The sequence below is a fragment of the Eumetopias jubatus genome, unplaced genomic scaffold (genome assembly GCF_037043125.1).
Source record: "Eumetopias jubatus isolate StellerSeaLion01/CBP00866 unplaced genomic scaffold, mEumJub1_p1.0 scaffold_4, whole genome shotgun sequence".
NCBI lineage: Eukaryota > Metazoa > Chordata > Mammalia > Carnivora > Otariidae > Eumetopias > Eumetopias jubatus.
In genome coordinates this window covers 119,500,256-119,523,305 of record NW_028274810.1, presented here as the reverse complement: position 1 = coordinate 119,523,305, position 23,050 = coordinate 119,500,256, and the positions used below count along the sequence as shown (strand labels likewise).

The window sequence follows — 23,050 nt, the reverse complement described above, 5'->3', positions numbered from 1 at the left end:
AAACTTGGAAAGAGATGAAGCTTTCATGACAGAATCACTGGGAGGGAGAGCGGGAGGGAGGGTGTTATGGTTTTGTTTCATTTCCTGTGGTCCCATTGGACACCTTGGGCTGGTAGTGCTTGTAAACAGGTCTGTGACATAAAAATCCACACATCCAAGATGGCATTCCCAGCAAAGCATGCAGAAACTCGGATTCTGGCAGCCCTGGGTTTCCCGTGCACCTGTCAGAACGCTCGCCGTCTACCGGAGTCTTTTTTCCCTCCTTCCTCAAGAGAGCTACAGTTTTTCTTTCCTCCTCACTACGTCATGAGCCCCACTAGAATGTAATACGATGAGGACAGGGAATAGATCAATTTTATTTATGTCTCTATTTCCAGAGCCTAGCCAAGTACCTGGCAAGTTGTACCCTTAATAAATATTTACTGATTGAATGAATGAATCAGACGGTCCAAACATTATTATTTTTTTGCACTGTGACAGCACTTCATCCAGAGTCTTGTGTATGGCACGGGCTCAGTGGATGTTTGCCGGATCTAATTTATTCCAAAAGATATAAAAAAGGATCCTAATCAGATTTCCTTGTTTGGGGCCAGTGCAAATTTTGGGAAGCAGCTGGATTTGAGTTATCTCTGTACCAGCATCCCTAAAATTTACAGCCTCTAATCATAAAACTGTAGAACATTCACAGATGTGAGGAACTTACAAACAAGCCATGTTCTATTTTCTGTGTCATTCCCGTTTCATTGCAGGGGCTGCCGAAGCAAGTGTCAAGGACATCTGAAAACAAATATTATCTTTTCTCCGATATAAATCATGTCATTTTTCGCCACCTATACGGAGGAATAACGGCCACGTATGCACATCCTCCCCCTCCCCCAGGCAAACTCTGCTCCTTCCAGGGTTTTCCCGCCTCGACGCCCACCTTCGGCCCCGCCAGGTGGCCATCCAGGCTCAGCATCCAGCAGTTTCTCTTCTACTTGGGAAACCCAGTGAATTTTAATGCTATTAAGCAACTCAGCTCAAACACTCCTGGTATGAACTGAGTAAAGCTCTGGCTGCTAGGCAACCATTATAAAAGAAGAAGAATTTCCAAAATAAAAAGTGACCCAGAATACACTTGAATCACGTACAATTGCACACTTAATTTGCAATTGGTTGGAATGTACCCTCACCTTGGTTAGATGGTCTATTTCTGGGTTACTCTAGGAAATAGCCTTTCAAATTTTTAATGAAGCTGTTAAGTATTTTTGACTCTTCCCAGAGACCCAATAAAGAAACAAAGAAAAATGTTTCAGTGCTGGGATTCCTGGCAAGTAGTGGGTGCTCAATAAATATTTGTTGAATGAATGCAAGAATGAACGAATGAATGGATATCTGGGCACAAGGCCTGCTTTTGCATCCTGAGGAGTCATGGCCTCGGAAGATATATACACACAAAGTTATATATTTATGTGATGGTTTTAAAATAAGTCCACAAATTCTTCGGTCTTCCTCCCCTCAGAAGATGAAGCAGGAGTGGGAGTCGGGCTTAACTAATTTCTAAGAAATACAATGTGACAGAATTCACAGCATGTGACTCCATCATAGAAAAAAACTGAAACTTTCCCCTCTCTCCTTCTCTCGCATCACTCACTCTGGGGAAGCGACCTGCCATGTCCTGAGGACACTCAAGCCATCTATGGAGAGGCCCACGTGGTAAGGGGCTGAGGCCTCCTGCCAAGAGCAGTGTGAGAGAACCATCTTCAAAACGGATTCTCTGGCCTCAAACAAGCCTTCAGATGACTGTGGCCTCTGCCAACCTCCCAGCACAATGGCACAAAAGACCCCCCAGCCAGAAGCACGCAGGGAAGGCCACTCCCAAACTCCTGACCCACAGGAACAGGGAAATATAAATTAAATGTGTCCTATTTTAAGCCACTATGTCTTGGGGTGATTCGTTATGCGGCAATAGATAAACCTCTTTTTCCTTTCTGGACAGAACAGCTGATTAAAATAGAAGCTCCCTGAGGGTGTCTTGTTCACTCTTGCATCCTCAACACCTGGCATCTTCTGTGCATTCAGTAAACAATGGGGAGCAACTCGTTTAATGGCAAGCTTGTCCCTAATCCTCTACGGAAACCTATACTTATAGATTCACACACCGGAAACAGGAGCATGCTTCACCAGTAAAAGAGACTTTTAAACAAAGAACCATGAGCGAGCTTAATTATTTAAAGAGGAACTATTAACTTGAATTTTATAGAAACAAAGACCATTAAAAAATTTTAATGAAAAGGAACTATTAGAAACTGTGGAAACAGTGCTGTAAGAAGCTGCATAATCCTCCTCCCTTACTGGGTACTGGGCTGGAAAGGAGCTCCAACTAGAGGGAATGTATAAGGCGTACAAGGAATACAACGTATCCGCAGTAAGAACGGCCAGCGAAGGGCAGAGCCTGCGAAGTCCATCCTTCCCCGAGAAGGAGGAAGCGTTACAGCGCAGGACACCGGGGCAACGGTGGGTCTCAGACCCCACTTGGGGATTTTCTTGTCGTTCTCCTGAAGCAATGTCCTCAAGGGAGCTCACGGATACAAAGACCCGGTGAAGTGGGTAACCCTCCAGCACGTTTCTGTCTTGAGCTGTCTTGAGCTGCTAGGATGGGAAGTCCTGCTGCCCGTGTTCCACGAACACCTAGGACACAGGTGGGGGGCACGCCTGCCCTCTGCTGGCCCAAAGAGAACCAAAGTGGAAGACCTGCCAGCAACATGGCCCACATTCAGGCTCACATGTTCCCCATTTCCATCATCACGGGATACTATCAGTTTTAGGGCAGGCCATACGCCTCTGTAGAAATGAGAGTGACTAACGGTGGCAAATCACTACCTTATTTCCTCTGTGACAATTAGGGCCATGCAGATTAAAAGCAAGATTTGCCCTCCAGGACAACCTCAGACAGTGGAGGGCTAACTGGATTCAAATGCAAAGACCCACTGATGTTTGCATTTCTTTTTAACAAAGGATACCGTGTACTCTACCGTATGCTGTGAAGTAAGCAAGGAAAGGAGTGTCTAGCCCGGAGTCCGAGGAACTTATCACCCCACTCCCAACAGAGGGGACATTTTTAAATATGCCCAATTGCCTAAGAATACCTCAAAATTAAAATAGTAATTTAAATGTCCCAGACCATGGGGCGCCTGGGTGGCTCAGTTGCTAAGCGTCTGCCTTCGGCTGAGGTCATGGTCCCAGGGTCCTGGGATCGAGCCCCGCATCGGGCTCCCTGCTCCGCGGGAAGCCTGCTTCTCCCTCTCCCGCTCCCCCTGCTCGTGTTCCCTCTCTCACTGTCTCTCTCTCTCTGTCAAATAAATAAATAAAATCTTTAAAAATAAAATAAAATAAAATAAATGTCCCAGACCAGAGAATCCCACTCCTCTTGTCATGCACTGCTTTTGAGTCTTCCTAGGGCCACAAGGTCAAGTACAAGGCAGGCTTCCCAAACTTAATGTGTTACTGTTGCCCTTAGTTATTTCAAGGAAAGCTTACTGAGTATCGGCTACCTGCTAGGCACTGTGGTAGGTTCTTGACATACATTATTTAATTTGGTCCAATAACACTTCAATAAATGAGAAAAATGAAACTCAGAGAATCTGAATTCTCTTCCAGAGGTCACAAAGCTAGAGAGGTGTCAACCGCCAAACCCAGATTCTTGCAGCTGTCCCCACTAACCAATCACAATACTCTACTAAGTGTGTGAAGACAAGCTTTGTTTCCATCACAATAGTGAACCCCACATTGTTGCCCCCTCTGCTTTCACATGTGTTGACCAAGCTTCCAAAGTTTTCCAAGAGTCTAATTGCTTGGCTGAATTTATTTAGAAATAATATACCGCTGCTTATTAAGAGACATTCAAAACTCTTAATCTGGGCTTTTGCGCAGCATGAGACAATCAGATTTATCACAGAATCCATAATGGTTCTGGCACACACCGCTGATATTTTACTAAGGTATAGCTTTTCTGAAACATTGAACATAGCTCTAAATTCCCCATAATTCAGGTCTTACCTCCCAGAGATCTTTAAGGGGGACATTTATAATACAATCAATGTAGGGTTTAAGAGGAAGATTCTATTGTGAGGATATAAAAAGAACCCAGTGTTAACCCCCTCAGCCATTGCCCCATTTCTCCCAGCCTATTCCATGTTAACCCAGCAGGGAGGAAGCTGGAAGGGGAAGGAATGGAGGAGTGGGGGAGGGGAGGCAGCCGAGCCAAGCTGGAAGAGAGGAAGACTGCCTTTCATTCCCTAGGTCCCAAAGCAAAGAAAGGGAAGAGTGCCCGGCATCGCCAGCAAGCTTCCTGCTGTTTGACAATGCTGCCATCTTCTGGCACAAAGTGAAAATTCATGAGAAAATACTACCAGTCACTACCATTCAATAGGTAAGCCAACAAAGATGTGATCCCTATAGACCAATAAAGTTAGAAAAAAAAAATTACCCCCAATTACTGGGATCTATTTAAACTACAATCAAGTATCTTCACTTTTCAGGCCCCTATCTTTTCAAATATACCATCTAGTGCCCGGACAATTAGAGAAACTTCTTTAATATTCTCCCGACTCCCATGCTTGCCCCCCTTCCAATCCGTTGCTTCACCCAGCAGTCACAGCCTCCAGTGACTTTTCATTTTACTTGGGGACAAACTTGTTGCTCTGGCCCATGAGGGATCCCAAGCTGGCCACCTACAAGCCCAATTTCAACAGCTCTGTGTGTGTGTGTGTTTGTGCATGTATGTGTGCAGACAGCAACATTTTCAAGTGCTTTAAGTGGGGCACTCCCTACCTCTTCAGTCAGCTGCCAACCTCCACCATACCCTATACAGATATGCACCCATCTTCACACCCCTAAGGTCAGGAAAGCTCAGTCGGAAATCCACATCCACCAGAACCTCGAAATGTGACCTTATTTAGAAACAGATATACTTGCAGATATACTCAGTGAAGAAGGGTTCACAGTGGATTAGACTGAACCCTAAATCCAATATGACTGGGGCCCTTATCAGAACAGGCGCAGTGACAAAGACACAACGGAGAAGTCATGTGAAGACAGAGGCAGAGATTGGAGTGATGCATCTTCAAGCCAAGGAATGTCAAAAATTGCCAACAACCACCAAAAGCTAGAAGAGGCAAGGAAGGATTCTCCCCAAGAGCCTTGATGTCAGACTTCCAGACATTATTTGTTTTCTGTATCTTCTACTAAAATAAAGAACCCTGAAATAAACCCTCACAAACGTGATCAAATTATTTTTGACAAGGGTGCCAAGAGCCTTCGGTGGGGGAAAAAAACATCTCTTATACAAAATCAATACACAAACATCTGTTGTGTTTTTATACACTAATGACAAACTATCAGAAAGAGAATTAAGAAAATGATCTCATCTACAATTCCATCAAAAAGAATAAAATACTTTTGAATAAATTTAATGAAGAAAGTGAAAGATCTGTACATTGAAAACTATAAGACATTAATGAAAGAAATTGAAGAAGACACAAAAAATCGGAAAGATATTCCATGCTCACGATTGGAAAAATTAATATTGTTAAAATGTCCATGCTACCCCAAAGAAATCTACTGATTCAATGCAGTCCCTATCAAAATTCCAATGGCATTTTTCACAGAAATAGGACAGATAATCCTAAAATTTGTGTGGAACCAAAAACACCCCAAGTAGCCAAAGCAATCCTAAAAAGAACAAAGCTAGTCGCATCATGCTTCCTGATTTCAAATTATATTATAAATCTATAATAAAACAGTAGGCATTGGCAAAAAACAAACAAACAAACAAAAAAGCAACCAAAAAAAAAAAACCAGCCACATACATCAATGAAACAGAATAGAGAGCCCAGAAATAAAACTAAGCATATATGGTGACTAATTTACAACAAAGGAGCGAAGAATATACACTGGGGAAAAGGGCAGTCTCTGCAACACTGTTAGAAACACGTGCAGAAGAATGAAACTGGGCCGCTACCTTACACCACACACAAAAATTAACTCAAAATGGATTACAGACTTGACTGTAAGACCTGAAACCATAAAAGTTGTAGAAGAAAACAAGGCGGGAAGCTCCTTGCCATGAGTACTGGTGATGAATTTTTAGACTTGACACCAGAAACAAAGGCAACAGAAACAAACAAGTGGAACTTCAGCAAGCCAAAAATCTTCTGCACAGCCAAGGAAACCGTCAACAAAATGAAAAGGCAACCCACCAAAATGGAAAAAAATATTTGCAAATCATATTTCTGATAAAAGGTTACTATCCAAAATATATAAAGAACTCCTACAACTCAGTAGCAAAAAACCAAACCCCCAATGAGAAAATGGGCAGATCTGAAAGGACTATTTCCCAAAGAAGACATCCAGATGGACAACAGGTAGGCGCATGAAAAGATGTTCAACAGCACTCATCATCAGGGAAATGCAAATCAAAACCACAATGAGATACCACCCCACCCCTGTCAGAACGGCTATTGTCAAAAACACAAAAAACAACGAGTACTGGTGGGTTTGTGCACTGTTGGTGGGACAGTAAACTGGTACAAAAAATATGGAAAACAGGATGAAGCCTTCTCCAAAAGTTAACAGTGGAACTATCATAGGATCTAGCAATCCCACCTCTGGGAATCTACCTAAAGGAAACAAAAACACTGTGTCGAAGAGATACCTGCACCCCTATGTTCTTGTAGCACTATTTATAACAATCAAGTCATGGAAACATGAGTGTCCACTGACAGATACATGAGTAAAGAAGTTTGAGAAGTTGTGGGGCACACACACACACACACAAATATTACGCAGTCATAAAATGAAATTCTGCTGTTTGCAACAATATGGATGGACTTGGAGAGCATTGCGCTAAGTAAGTCAGACAGAGAAAGACAAATACTGTATGATCTCATTTATATGTGGAATTAAAAAAAAATTCAGGGGCGCCTGGGTGGCTCAGTCGTTAAGCGTCTGCCTTCAGCTCAGGTCATGATCCCGGGGTCCTGGGATCGAGCCCCGCATCAGGCTCCCTGCTCCGCGGGAAGCCTGCTTCTCCCTCTCCCACTCCCCCTGCTTACGTTCCTTCTCTCGCTGTGTCTCTCCCTGTCAAATAAATAAATAAAATCTTAAAAAAAAAAAAAAAAAAACTTCACAGAAAAAAGAGATCAGCTTTGTGTTAACCAGGGATGGGGGCGGGGGGGGGGGGAGACAGGTAGAATTGGATGAACCGAGTGTTCAAAAGGTACACGCTTCCAGTTACACGATAAATAAGTACTAGAGATAAAATGTACAACATAGCTATGGCTAACACCGCCGTACAGTATTTTCTTAAAGATTTTATTTTTTAAGTCATCTCTACGCCCAACATGGGGCTTGAACCCACAAGCCCGAGATTAAGAGTTTCACGCTCCACTGACAGAGCCAGCCAATGTCCCGGCCTATGGTATATTTGAAAGTTGTGAAGAGAGTAAATACTAAGGTTTCTCATCACAAAGGGGAAAAAATGTGTTTTTCTCTTTTCTTTTTGTATCTATAGGAGATGATGGATGTTAACTAAACTCACTGTGGTCATCATCTCATAATAGATGTAAGTCATGTCATTATGCTGCACACCTTAAACGTGCACGGTGCTGTCAATTAGATCTCAATAAAATGGGGGGGAAAAAAGAACCATCACAATTTTAAATAAGAAAAAAAACTTTTGAATGGACAAAATATTTAAATAAATACTTCACCAAAGAAGATCCATAGGTTGGGTGGAAGGCCAGCATGGGAGAAGGTGTTCGACTCCATCCATCATCAGGGAAAAGCACACTGAAGCCACAGGGAGATACCACAACGCAGCCGCGAGAACGGCGAAAATCAGAGCACATGGCAAGGCCAAGCGCAATCAAGGGTGCGGAGACGGCGGGACTTTGCTGGGAATGCAAAATACGGCAGCCACTTTCGAAAAACAATTTGGCAATTTTTTGTGACGTTGAAGAGCACAGACCATACAACCCAGCAGTCCAACTCTTAAGTGTTTACAAGTGAAATGAAAACCTATGTTCACAGAAAAATGTGCACAAATGAGTCTTTATGCAGAAGTGCCAAAAACTGGAAACAACTGAAACGTCCCGCACTGGTGAGCAGGTAAGTGCGTCCTCAGCAGCAGAAAGGAAGACACACAAGTGATACACGGAGCAGTAGTACATCACAAGATGAGACGATGAAACATGACACTCAAATGCACGACGCTAAGAAGCCAAACTCCGAAGGGTGCACGCAGTAGGACCGCATTTACATGCCGAGGCAGAAAACCAATCAGTGGTTACGGGGAGCTGAGGGTCAGGAGACCGGCTGATTACAAAAAGCCACAAGGGTCCTTGGGGTGGGTGGTGACACAACTGTAGGCATTTGCCGAACCTCATAAAAAGCGCAGAAAGGGTGTGTTTTAGGTACTATGAATTATATCTCTGTGCAAATCAATCCTTGATGACCCCTGCACTCCTGCCGAGAGCGGCTTCAGTGAGCCGCTACGGTCCCATTTGCAGGGTTTTCAGGGACACAGCCCCCGACATGTCAGGCCCCTGCCTCTCTTTCCAGCCTCATCCACCATCCTGCCTCTCCGCCTCCAACCCCACGACCTTCCAGTTTACTGAACACACACTTCCCTTATCTTTGCATATGTTCCCCCGCCCAGATCACCTCCTGCCTCATCCCTCGATTTCAGTCCCCTTCCCGCAGCCCAAGGAAACCTCCTCCAACCTCCAGGTCCGCTTCGCACTGCCCTGCACACACTCCCGCACCCTCCAGCCTTCTGCTCTTCAGGGCGTACCACGCGCTTCGTACTGACAGGTGTCTCATTACTGGAATGCTAATTTTAGGAAACAAGTGATTTGAAGTACTTTCTCCTCTCTTTGAAATACATATACATCCTCTTGAAAACTCAGCTTTAGGACTCAGGAATGTCTTTCTCAAGGACCCGAGAACCACTCTTTGAATGGTAAAAATGAAGTGGTATCACCCCTCCCAGTTGCCGTGGAAGGACGGGAGCCCACGTTCAGTGGGTACCGCCCTCCAAGTTGCAAATCTACTTCCCCTCATAAAAATAGGAGAGTTGCGTTTCTTCTAGGGAAAGCTAATTAACTAACAGAGGTGGTCACCCCAATTACCAGGTAAAGTCAGGATAAATAATTCTGTGTGATAGATGGTGCTGTGAAGCCTGCTTCCTGGAGAACTAGTTTTCATTTATCTTGCCAGTATGTATGAAATTGGCTGTATCTGCATGGCTATAATAAAAAGTGAAATTTCTTTCTCTTTGCAATCTCCAAATGGGTTGCATGATGTGCACCACTCTCCAGTTTAACACTGACTCGGTAATGACACTCTCTTCTTTCTTGACTACCTTGGTGGGCAGGTTCCTTGGCTTAGGAGAAGAATTTCTTTTTCATTCTATTTCCCCAACAGCTGAATCTCAATAAAGGCATTCTAACTTCCTCCAAAGTCACACAGCAAGTGCTACAGCAAATTATCAAGCTGTTCTGCATATTATTTTCCTTTCTGATCTGTTATGAGGATTAAGTCAGATCCAGTAAATCCAGTGGTCACTGCACTGGGCCACTGTAAAGGTTCAGTCTCTTCATCCTTAGGCCTGAAGTGTGTCCACAAGCCCCACTCGCCCCATTTTCCTCCTCCTTAAATTAAAAGCACTTTATTATTCTCCATGACCCTTCGTAGCTTCTCCTTCTGCCCTCAACAGAGTCTCTGACCTCCGTCTAAAGTGTGAATCCCATCCCTCTCCCTACCCCTCTGTAGAAAATTGCTTTGGGCAGGGCTGGTCTTTCTTCAGAAGCAAAGTCCACTGACTATGTGTGTTTGGAGAGCTTAGCTCCTTCCATCTACTGCCATTGACAAGAGGTAAGTGACACCAGGATGCTCCATGATAAAATGCTGCCATAAGGATACTATAGGGAGTAGAGTGTGTGTGTGTGTGTGTGTGTGTGTGTGTGTGTGTGTGTGTGTGTGGTGAGGGCATTCCCTGATCCTTGAGGAGCTGGACCCCAGCTGTATCAGGCTCACCTCTAACTGGGACTTCAATTTGGGAAGGGACAGGCCAAGGACTCTGAGCTGGTTGTGTCCCCAGCACTTACCATTCCACCCAGGGATGCAGCTGCTGTTTGATACAGAAGGTTCCCCCCCGTGGAGTCAGAGCCCAGAGTGTCAGTGTGCTGGGGGCCTGAGGCTGGTGAGGGGGTGGGGGAGGTGTAGATAAAACCCTGCATTATGCTCCTAGGGCATTATGCCTGCAGTTTTGCCTGGGATCATGCTGATATCCCAGAGGCTTTGACCTGCGGTTGTGGGTAACCTGGGGAGCACCTGTGGCTCCCCCATGTGAGCTGCTGAGAGTGGCTTGAGTGAGTCCTTGAATGACTAGAGAGGGTGGGACTGGAGCTGCACTTTGCCCAGTGCTAAGGACACCTCTGTCTGGGTCCCCCTTTGTCCCTCTCCACCTGGGAGACTGTGTCTGTATCTCCCCGCAGCAAGGTTTCAGGCGCACTGGGAGGGGGCGGTGGGTGGTAGGGTGTGTGTACCCCCACAGCTGGGAAATGTCCCCGGCCTCCTCCATGAACGGGCAGAGCAGTGACTGGGTGCATGCAGGTGCTCCTTCCCCTCTCGAAAGCTGCTCTCTCCTGAGGGATACAAACGAAGACAGGACTCACATTTCTGAGAGGTCAGAGACTCCTGCTGAGGCCACGAGGAGATGCTAGTGCTATCAAGCTCATGGTACATGAAAACGTGCAATATATTTAGGGAGGGGGGAGAAAACAACACTTCATGTTTTATAAGTGTTGGCAAGCGTGAACTGAACCAAGTTAAAGGCTCTCACAGCAGCGCCTGAAAGTCACACCAGGTCCACAAGGGGGCGAGTGGGACTTGCTGTTTACACACTCCAGGCTTCCGGGGACCAGAAGGAACCTTCAGCGCAGCCCAGGGCAGCAGACCTTGGACTTAGCTGAACTACTGTAATCATCGTGACAAATCAGAGAGGAACGTAAGTGTACAACAGTTCAGTAACTTGTCACGGCCCTGGCTGTGCAATTTCAAAGAAAATCAGACTCTGTCAGCCGTCTCGTTTATAAGATGGAAATGAGCCCGTCTCCAGAGTGGCTGTGAGAAGTAGCGATAAATGTGTGGTGAGGTGACTGACAAAAGTCATCCTTCCCTGTGACCTGACAACCAGATCAGGTCCCTGTCCTCTCATAAATGCCCTCACCCAAGTGTCTCCTCTAGTGACCGCCTCTTCCCAACCACTGTCCCCTCATAGACCGCTTCCTTAAAGAACCATTTACACGTTGTGCACTCACCCCTCCCTGGCATTCACACCTCAACCCACCAAAGTCGGTCTCCCAGTGAATTTACTCCATGGATGTCACCAAGAACACACACGTGACTATTCCATCCTTGGAGCTCTCTCTCCCCTAGATACTAGGACACCCTGGTCGTTGGGATCTCCTTTATGGGATCATTTCTATTGGGCCTCCTTCACAGGCTCTGGTCCCTGGCCCAACACTTAAATCCTAGTGTTGGGCAAATCCCAGGGCTCAGCATTTCTTATATGCAGTATGAAATCACCCAGGAAGGGGGCAGGATTGGGAGCAGAAACAAGCAAGGGAGGAGACCTCAGGAGAGTAAGACAAAGGGCACCAGGCACAAACAATCCTACCCAAAGAAGGAGGGACAAAGCCAATTACCTTTACCTTACAGGGACAGTTCTCCAATGCCAGAGAGCACAGTGATCAACCAAGGTGCTTATGCAAAAGGCAGGCTCCAGGGTCCTCTTCAGAGTCAGGTCAGGGGTTCTGAGTTTTAGCCAGCAGCATGGGGGACTACGATGGGAGGGGTCTCCAGGCCCCACTGAGAAGAGCTGCCACAGCTGGCCTGGAGCAGGAAGTCTGGGGCTGCAGGTGCAGGGATATGAAAGAGTCCAGCCGGAATAACCTCAGCTGTCCTGGCCTGACTTCTTCCCATCCAGACATTCATCGCAGATGACAAGCACAAAACCTTTCCAAGGGGCGCCTGGGTGAATAAGCCAAGTAAGCGTCTGCCTTCGGCTTGGGTCATGATCTCAGGGTCCTGGGATCCAGCCCCACAGCAGGCTCCCTGCTCAGCGGGGAACCTGCTTCTCCTCCCTCTCCCTCTGCCCCTCACCCCTGTTTGTGCTCTCTCGCTCTGTTCTCTCAAATAAATAAAATCTTAAAAACAAAAAGCAAACAACAAACAAACAAAAAAGCCTTTCCAAAAGGTGAGCTCCAGAGCTGGGCAGGTTCTCTGCCTATACTGCTGAGCCCTGAACCCCTTTTGGCACCAGTAAGAGCCATGCATAGGGCTCAGCCCCCACAGACCCACAGGGAAACCCTTCCAGCAAGATTCCTCCACCACCTCCTCCTTTCCGCTGCCTTTGACCCTGGCACAGGCCTCTGGGCACAAAGAAAGTCACCTTTCTCCTTTGAACACTGAGATAGGGTTGTGGGGGTGCTGCCTGGGTCTCCATGCGCCTAGGCACCAAGTCAACTGAAGTAGTGGGAAGAGGTAAGAAATCCGGGGGGGAGGGGCACGGGTAGGAAGAAGAGGAGGAGAAATCTGGGAAGAGGAAGGAGAGCGGTGGGGAGGAGGCAAGGGGAGAGGAGAATAAGGCTTTGTGAATGAGCACTTCTGTTTCTCTTTCCAGGGAAATGGTTTGGGAGTTTCCTACCATCATCAGGTGAGTGGGTGGTTTTCGAGGCAGGAAGGTGGGACTGTATCCCTCCATGAGACCACTTTGCACAAAACCCCCCATGATTGCCTCTGCTGTCCTTACCTGAGGCAGGAAGATCTGGCCCCTGGGCAAAGGGCAGGAGCAGATGGAAAAGAGGGGGTCAAGGAAGTCAGGGGCCGAAGGTCAGAGAAACTGAATGTCTTCAGAAGCTAATCTTGGGTGGGATGTATTTTCTCTTTTAAAAGACACCCTCAGAAGAGGTCCCATCCCCCCAACAGGTATGTGTTTGCTGGAGGCAAGGCTGAGGGTCCCATCCTGCACACATCTGGTCAGCAGGGCAGCTTGCCCTGGCCTTTGCTACCAAGGCCCTGGGGTCTGGCCCTAGTTTTTGTGCAAAAGGAAGGGTTCAGGAAGGCCACGGGAATGGACGGATGGACCCAGACTGGGGCAGGAAGAGGTTTGGCAAGAGGAAGTGGTAGAGGACAGAACCCTCCAAAGTGTCTCAAAAGCAAATTCGTGCATGAGAAAAGAGATGATCACTTGTGTTTCTCTTTCCAGGAAGAATATGGAGAGTCCTCCCGCAAGGTGAGTGTCTATTAAGAGAGAATTAAGGGGCCTCCAGGGTAGGGAGCCGCAAAGCCGAGAACCCAAATTGGAGTTTCCATGCAACTCAGAAAACCGAGCTCTACTTCCAAATATATGCTCTGGTCAGCTCTGCTTATTCGTTCTTTTATTCATTTGTGCATGCCTGTGACCAACATTTATTAAGAACTTAGTGGGCATCAGGCATTATTCTGGCGCTGAGGATACAGCAGTGAACCAAACAGAAATGCCTATTCACTGCAGCTTCCACTCCACTGGCCTCTCAGATCATCTTGAGGCCACCTGAAGTCTGCTAGCAAAAGCAGAGAGCCACTGAATCCATTCCTCAATTCTTTTTTAAAAAAATATTTTACTTATTTATTTAAGAGAGAGAGGGGAGAGAGAGAGAGAGAGAGCATGAGCAGGGGGAGGAGCAAAGGGAGAGGAAGAAGCAGATTTACCACTAAGCAGGGAGCCTGATGTGGGGCTCAATCCCAGGACTCTGAGATCATGACCTGAGCCGAAGGCAGATGTCCAACTGACTGAGCCACTCAGGTGCCCCAATTCCTTGGTTAATTCTCTATGGATACAGACAATACAGGCAGAATTACACAGTAAGAAGGACAGCTCATGTGCAGCCGGTACTACCCCAAGCATTTTCCATACATAAACACATTTTTATCCTTTTAACATCCCCATTTAACAGATGTAGAAACTGAGCCCAGGGCACTTAAGATCCTCATCTCAAAGAGCCCAACATTAGAATCCACTTATGTCAGACATGTCCAAGAAATGAGCACCTGGTCATTTTCTTCCACTTCCCATGACCCCTTTCCAGAATCTCCCATCTCTGCTCCCTGTGTTCTAGCCCCCCCATTTCATATCACTATGATTGTCTGTTTGCTAGTCTGTTATTTCTAGCCTATTCCCAGAGCTCAAACATGCCATCCACAGAGATGCTTTTGGTTGATAAAAGGGCTCCTATTGATGGGGAAGGGCTGATCATCCCAGGAATGTTCTAATCAAAGAATTGTACCCATTTTCTCGTTGTTGCTGATTCCTGAGGGCAGATTTCGAGCACCTACATGAGGAGATTTTCCAGGAAACGGAGGCCCTCGCCCAGCTCTCAAAGGATGCTTAGGATGCCATATTCCATAAAATCCTGAACATGCTTGGGAACCGAGAGGCATTGCAGAACCTCATGGATGAGGTGAGGGGCTCCTACAGCTACCTAGGGCTGATCAAAAGTGGTAACGGGGACAGGTTTAGGAGATACTGCTACCAAGGCACATGGGGGAGGAGGAATGGGGCAATGCCAGGGGAAAGAGGAGGATGCGAGAGATGCAGGACACTGGCCCCAGGCACGACAGGGCCAGCGAGTGCAGTCCCGAATACTGAAGCTGCTAGGAATCCCCTGGCGCAGGTAAAGCACCCTAGCCTCCCACCTTCATTAATCACTTACAGACTTAAAGGACACAGGCAAAATTACTTAGAAATACTAATTGTAGGGGGCGGAGCAAGATGGCGGAGGAGTAGGAGACCTGGATTTCGTCTGGTCTCAGGAATTCAGCTGAATAGGGATCAAACCATTCTGAACACCTACGAACTCAACAGGAGATCGAACAGGAGAGTAGCAACAACTCTCTGAACAGAAAAGCGACCACTTACTGGAAGGTAGGGCATGCGGAGAAGTGAATCCGAGGTGATATTCGGGAGGATAGACGGCGGGGGGGGGGGGGCCTCCGTTGGCCGCTTCTGGAAAGTGCTAGAGCCGCGGAGCACAAAAGTGGGCCTTTTAGAAGTTGGCTCGGCGGAGGGACGTCGCTGCAGTGGCTAAGCGGGGGGTGGAACCCTCCCGGGACAGTGTGGTCTCAGGACCCTCAGGGTCACAGAGAGACCGGGGGTGCCTGAGTGCGGCAGAGCTCCCAGGTATCGGAGCGGGGAAGCCGGCTGCAGAGACGGAGCCGAGGCGCGGGTTCTCAGCTCGGGGTGGCCATAAACGGTGATCCACGACACAGGCCACTGCTCCTCCAGCAGGGACCCAACAAGAAGCAGATCCGGGGAGACTCCCCTTCCTCCCCGCGGAGGAGTGGTGTGGGAGCGCACCGCATGGATCTGCTGGGTTTGGAGACTCCACACGGGGTCGGGTGCCAGAGATAGAAACACTCGATCACAGGCCGGGTGAGCACGGAGAGCGGCCGGAGACCGGGGAGACGGGAGTGACTGCTTTTCTCTGGGGGCGCACTGAGGAGCGGGGAATATCTTGCCATTTGCAATGACGTGGATGGAACTGGAGGGTGTTATGCTGAGTGAAATAAGTCAATCATAGAAAGACATGTATCATATGACCTCACTGATATGAGGAATTTTTAATCTCAGGAAACAAACTGAGTGTTGCTGGAGTGGTGGGGGGTGGGAGGGATGGGGTGGCTGGGTGGTAGGCATTGGGGAGGGTATGTGCTACGGTGAGCGCTGTGAATTGTGCAAGACTGTTGAATCACAGATCTGTACTTCTGAAACAAATAATGCAACATATGTTAAGAAAAAAGAAAAAGAAGAAGATAGCAGGAGAGGAAGAATGAAGGGGAGTAAGTCAGAGGGGGAGACGAACCATGAGAGATGATGGACTCTGAAAAACAAACTGAGGGTTCTAGAGGGGAGGAGGGTGGGGGGATGGGTTAGCCTGGTGATGGGTATTAAAGAGGGCACGTTCTGCATGGAGCACTGGGTGTTATGCACAAACAATGAATCATGGAACACTGCATCAAAAACTAATGATGTAATGTATGGTGATTAACATAACAATAAAAAATTAAAATAAAATAAATAAATAAAACACACACAAAAAAGAAATACTCCTTGTAGTACTAGTAATATCATATTACCAATAATACCAGTCTCCTCCTGCTGGATGGGATCCCCTGGGATCCTCTGGATGACTTTGGTGGCAAAATCGTAAATGAGTTGCAAGAGGACATAAGAGACCTATGGATCCAGGAAAGATTCCACATCATTTACCTCCCTGAAGCCATAACGGGTAAGGGTGATTTGGGGGAAATGTAGGAAAGTCACAAGTTTGACCTGCAGACCTCATGAAATCCATGGGTTAGATGCCACCTCTCCAAAGCCCTTCAAATATCATGATCTTCATCCTCACACATCACCCCCCTCCAAAGTCTGGAGGGCTTTAGTGAGATAAATTTACTGTGTGAACAGAGACCCAGCCTGAGGTCTAGAAAGTGACTCACCTAAGGTCATCCAACAGATCATTGTGGGTGGGATTATTCCAGGCTCCAGCCTCGGGATCCCATCCTCTGGACCATGCCATGGAGCATCCTGGAGACCATCCCAAGAGCAGAAGGAGGACTTTCCAGTACAGGGAACTTGACCTTCAAGTCCAGTGGGTTATTCCTCTGCCTCAGAGTTACCCTCTTATGGGGTCTCCTAGTTCACAGTGGGGAGAGGAAAATATGACTCTTCACCAATCTCTTTCCCCAAATGTCCCCGTTCCCAGCGCTGAGTGACACCCAACATGATCTGCTGGCCTAGTTCATGAAGAAGAGGATCCTGCTCCAGCAGCAGGAGCTGGTGAGAAATCCCCAACGGCCAACATCCAGGGAAGACGGTGAAAGAATCAGAGTTAAGAATGACTCTGAGGAAAAAGAGATAATGGAGGTTTGTGCCAGGAAGGGAGACAGGATCCTGCTTTGGCAACTGGGAAATCCCTGGCTACATCTGCCTCTAGGGAAACACACCCAGTGGGTATGAGGCTACCTTAGGAGGGTCTCTGTTTCCATGGCAACCCCTGCAGAGGTCCCCCCCTACCCCCCCCCAGTTCTAAAATAGCCATATAGGAACCCAGGTTTGGGAACTCAGGGGCTCAGAGTCATATCCCTGCTTTACTAACAGTTACCATTTGGGGATTGCTCTCTCTTTTCTCTCTCCTCATACATATATATAAGTACGTATGTGTGTGCGGACATATGCATATACATATACACACATTGCACACGTGTATGTACATGTATACACATCTAACTCCAGATGCCACTATTCTACAAGGGAAATGTTAGCGTAACTATTTTGCAGCTGAGGAACCAATGCTCAGCATTTTCCAATAATGTGTCCACAATCACACTGATCACAGGACACGACCAGGACATGACTCCTGGCCCCCTTGACTCCAAAGCTCTTGTCCTTTTCAGTTACCCTGCATGACCCTCTTGGGGACAAATCTTCTCTTTCCGACCTCAAATGCTGACCTGTAACATCGGATACTGTTTATTTTAGGTAAGGAGCTTCCTGGAGCCCAACTTCAATTACTCTGGGAACATCCCCTTCACCCTCAAACCCAAGCTCCTTGCCCCACTCCAGGATGAGGATTTGGCCATCACCTATGGCCTGCTGCAGGAGTGTGGCCTGAATATGGAGCTGAGTAGCCCCAGTCAACCTGGAATCTGGAAGCCAAGCAGCCCCTGTCTGCCCTGTATGGGACCCTCTCCATGCTGCAGTGGCTGGCAGTCAGTCCAGAGAGGCCTGGCCCCTCCCCAGTCTATGCTGGGAGTGCCCCTGATGAGCTCAGGGGACCTAGGGCCACGACTTTTGCCATTCCGGGTAGCATGGAGCCAGGGATCGGCACACTTGAGGGAACGTTCTGAAGTGATAGATCTGTACCTTGCTAAAGGTTCATGCAATTGTCAAAACTCATCAAATAGTATCTAAAGATATGAGCATTTTGCTGTATATTAATGCTACTCCAAAACAATGTAAACAAACACTGAACTCTAGTAACAATATGAATTGTTTGGGGTGAAGTGTACTGATAATCTGTAACTTACTGTGAAATGCATCAAAAAATAAGGTGATTAATGAAGGGATAGAGAGATAGATATGTGACCAAGAAGAGGTGGTAAAATGTTAAAAACAAGAGGTTTTTTTTTTCTTTTTTATTCTTGAAACATTTTCGTTTGTCTAGAATTGCTTCAAAAAAAATTAACCCCCCCAAAATTATACCTGTGTATTGATCATTATATGTTACTTTTCCAAATTATGCATTTTGAGCTATTTTAAAGGGAACACTGAGGGGCGCCTGGGTGGCTCAGTCGTCAAGCGTCTGCCTTCGGCTCAGGTCATGGTCCCAGGGTCTTGGGATGGAGCCCCGCATCGGGCTCCCTGCTCAGCGGGAAGCCTGCTTCTCCCTCTCCCACTCCCCCCTGCTTGTGTTCCCTCTCTCGCTGTCTCTCTCTTCTGTCAAATAAATAAATAAAATCTTAAAAAAACAATTAAAAGGAACACTGAGAGAACAAAAGAAGAGGTCTTAGAAATTAAAACTCGAGGGCCCCCTCGCCTCCACCCGCCTTTCCCCTGGCCAATTTGCCTTAAACTCCCTAAAACCTCCACAGCCCCAGTTCCTGCTGCAGCTGGTCTCTAATTGACAGATGATGACAAAGCCCAGCCACGCAGCTCCATCCTTCAGCAGTTAAACCACCAAAGGGAGTGGGGTTTTCTGTGTGACTGTGGTACTGCAATCGATGGCATTTACTTTGAAGCACGTAAAGCTGTTCTGGCTGTCTGTAGCCCCTCTTTGAGAATGCTTTTCCTGAACCTTCAGCACAAATGAATCTCAGCAACATGAAAATTAGTGCCAAGTGTTCTGATCTCATTTTGCAATTTATGTATTTAGGTAAAATTATGACTGCTCCCTCCAGTTTTGAGCAGTTTAAAGTGGCAATGAACTCCCTACAGCTGTACAACGTTCCTGAGTGCTTAGAAGACATACAGGATGCAGATTGTTCTGGTTCAAAACTTTCATCTTCTGCTTCTAGCAAAGTGAACAGCAAAAATGATATTTGGTGTAAGACACAGTGGCTAGAAATGGCAGTGAAGCCAACAGGTGGTGTGCAGAGCCAAGTTCAACAGTAAATACACCACACAATCAAGAGCTTGATGAGGAGTCTTTACAATTAGGCAATTTTCCCAAACCACGATTTGATGTATGTAAAAAAGAGTTCAGCATCCAAATTATCAGCTCCAAAAGAACATGTGTCACGGCACTTTGGACAGAGTTTTACCTGTGATAGTTGTGGATTTGGCTTTAGCTGTGAAAAATTATTAGGTGAGCCTGTGCTAACCTGTACTAACAGAGATTCGTAACAAAACACAAGATCCTATCACAAAAGAGTAGATATTAGAGATGGAAAAGATGGTACTATCAAAGCTGAATGTGGTGAAAAAGAACCTTCCAAAGCATTTTCTACACAGACAGACGAATACGGAGGAGACACCAGCCAGGCTGCTGCTGATTCGACTTCAACGATATGGTGAGCAGAAAGAGTAGCACAGCGGAGTCTGAACTAGCCAGCGAAGAAAAAAGCAGAGCTGCTGAGAGGAAAAGAACCATTACCAAGACGGAGCCAGAAGATATTCCTACAGACAAACTGAAAGACTTTAACACTATTAAAGTTACTGATAAAGACTGTAATGAATCCATTAACAACGATGAATTAGATGAACTTGAAAAGCCATTTCATAGATACTACATTGAAGAAGTTATTGGTATTAAGAAAAGTGGTAGGAAAACTCTAAAACCTCGGATGTCGATAAATGCTGATGAAAGAGGTGGTCTAGAAAACATGAGGCCCCCTAACAACAGCAGTCCAGTACAAGAAGATATGAAAATGCATCCTGTGAGCCGTGCAGATTCACAATAACCGAGCAGGACCTGTCATCTCATTACTTAGCCAAACACATTGATCATATCTGTGCATGTGGGAAATGCGGACAGGTCCTTGTTAAGGGGAGGCAGCGTCAGGATCATGCTCAAAGGGGTGGAGAACCCCAAGATCTGACAAGGAACGGGTTAGGAAATACAGAGGAGAAAACGGACATGGAAGAGAATCCTGATGAGCAGTCAGAAGTAAGAGATAAGTCTGTGGAAATGTTGGATGACTTTAGGGACAATCATTTCCAGATAAACAGTATCCCCCCAAAAGCAGTTATTTATTTAAACATTCTGCCTGTCCTTTTCAACGTCCTAATTGTGGCCAGTGTTTTGAAACTGAAAATCTAGTGCTTGAACACATGTCTAGCTGCCTAGACCAGGATGTGTTTAAGAGTGCCATCATGAAGAAAACGAAAGAGATCACAGACGAAAGCATTTTTGTAATCTGCGTGGAAAAGGATCTTATCAGAGGGGCGACTTAAGAGAACACTACACTGTTCATACTAAGGAAAAACAGTTCATTTGTCGGACACGTGGAAAGCAGTTTTTAAGAGAACATGAGTTGCGAATGCACAAAGGCATGGCCGGGAATGTTTGTTCCACCTGTGATCAAGGAAACCTCAGAAAACATGACCATGTACGGCACATGATTTCTCATTTAACTGCTGGCGAGACTAAATGCCAGGTCTGCTTTCGGATAATCCCAAATACGAACAGCTGGAACAGCGCAGGGATGTTTATCTGCATACATGTGGAATACGTGGAGCAAACTTTGAGGAAAGATATGAGATCACATTATAATGCCAAGCATTTTAAAAGAATATAAGTGATTTTCTACTGTGCTAATGTTTGGTTGATAGCAGACAAAACACCAAAGCAAAGGATATGAGCTATTCAGAAATTGATTTTATGAGATGAATTGTTGGGAAAAAATTTCAAGGCCCTTTTACTACTTTTGTTTAGGATCTTAAGTATCTACATATTAGGTGTTATTAAATGTTTATAATTTTTATTCTTTCTTAATAGAATTCTTTTAGTATGTTTTTGCTATGATTAAAATTCCTTTTCGGGCACCTGGGTAGCTCACTCAGTTGAGCCTTTGCCTTCGGCTCCAGTCATGATCCCAGGATCCTGGGATCTGGCCCCACTGATGGACTCCTTGCCCAGTGGGGGGCCTGCTTCTCCCGTCCCTCTGCCACTCCCCCTGCCACTCCCCCTGCCACTCCCCCTGCTTGTGCTCTCGTGCTCTCCCCCCCACCTCAAATAAATAAATGAATTCTTTAAAAAAATAAAATTACTTTTCAATGTAGACTACAAGTGACTGTTACCCCTTCAATGTCTATTAAACTTTAGTTTTTTTATTAAAAAAATTAAAACTATAATAATAAAAACTCAATAGAAGGATCAGAAGGTAAAGTTGAGGAGCTTTCCCAAAAAGTAAAGTAAAAAGTCACAAGATGAAAAATAAGAAAGAAAAAAATAAGGAATTTAGAAGCCTAACAGCTGGATAAAACAAGTTCTCAAAAAGAGAACACACACACACACACACAAACAAATGGAGAGAATACCATCAACAAAATAATTCAATAAAATATCCCATAACCAGAATATGAGTTTCCAGATTTAAAGAGCCCATCACATACCTGACACAAATGGATGAAAATGGGACCATACCAAAACACATTTGTGTGATGTTTCAGAACATGCAGGACAAAGTAAAAATCCAGGGAGAAGAATAAAGGTTATTTACAAAAGATCACATATAGGGGGCGCCTGGGTGGCTCAGTCCCGTTAGGTGTCTGACTCCTAATTTTAGCTCAGGTCAAGATCTCAGCGTCCTGAGATCAAGCCCTGCCTCAGGCTCCCCACTGGGCATGAAGCCTGCTTGAGATTCTCTCTCTCCCTCTCCCTCTGCCCCTCCCCCTCTAAAAAAAAAGAAAGAAAAAGAAAAGAATAACTTTAAATTACAACCACACATAGCAAACCAGAGGCAATGGAACAATGACTTCCTATATTTTGATGGAAAATTATTTCCACCTAGAAGTCTACATCAACTTTGAAGGTAGAATAAGGGCATTTTCAGACAAAAATTTTTAAAAATTACTGTCTATGTTCCATTTCCCAGAAAACTATGAGAGGATGTGATACAACAAAATGAAGAGAGACCCAGGAGGAAGATATTGGCTACAGGGAAAAGACTTACTGCAGAATAGAGACAGGGGCATTCCCGGGATGACAGCTGGGGGGGGGGGGGGGGCAAAGGACAAGTAGTCCCCATCTGAGCAGATAGGAAGGCTTAGGGGGAGATTTCTCCAGGAAGAGCAAATTGATAGAATACCTCGAATCTGAGATATTAAATACAAGATTTAAGGAACTGGCAGTTTGGATTTAATTAGATACAAACACATAGAAAATAGAAGGAAAAATAAACAAAAAATGACCATGAGAAACAAAACAAAAATCCTACAGGAGAAGGAAAATAATTATGGTTTATTAAGAGCTGAGTAGTGTTTACATAGTCATAATTGTGATGGGACCTGTGGTGTGGTGTAGAGCCAAGGAGACCCTAAATCCTCATCTTCCCTGGTGTAAGTCCACGGACAATGCCTACAACTGAGCAAGGTTATTATTAAGAGATGTCAGACACAAAAGGTCACATATTATATTATCCTGTTCATATGAAATACGTAGAAGAGGCAAATCCAGAGAGCCCAGAAAGTACATCACAGTGGTTAGGGTGGGCAGTAATGAAAATGTTCTAAAACTGACTGCGGTCATGGCTGCACAAGTCTGTAAATATACTAAAGCCACTGATTTGTACACTTTCAAGGGGTGAACTGTATGGCTTGTGAATTATATCTCAAGAATGCCCTTTCAGCAAGAAATAAGGGAGGTAATTACCAAAACAAGCAACACATTTAAAGTGATTGTCTCTGGGGAGAAGCAATGGAAGAAAGGGGGGGCAGGAAAGAGGGGGTGGGATCGGATCAGCT

General features: G+C 45.8%; 1 pseudogene; it reads left to right on the top strand.

Annotated features, from left to right (window-relative positions):
* The first annotated feature begins 12,548 nt into the window (after positions 1–12,548).
* Positions 12,549–20,883, top strand: LOC114211134 (zinc finger and BTB domain-containing protein 1-like; annotated as a pseudogene).
* Positions 20,884–23,050: the final 2,167 nt, after the last annotated feature.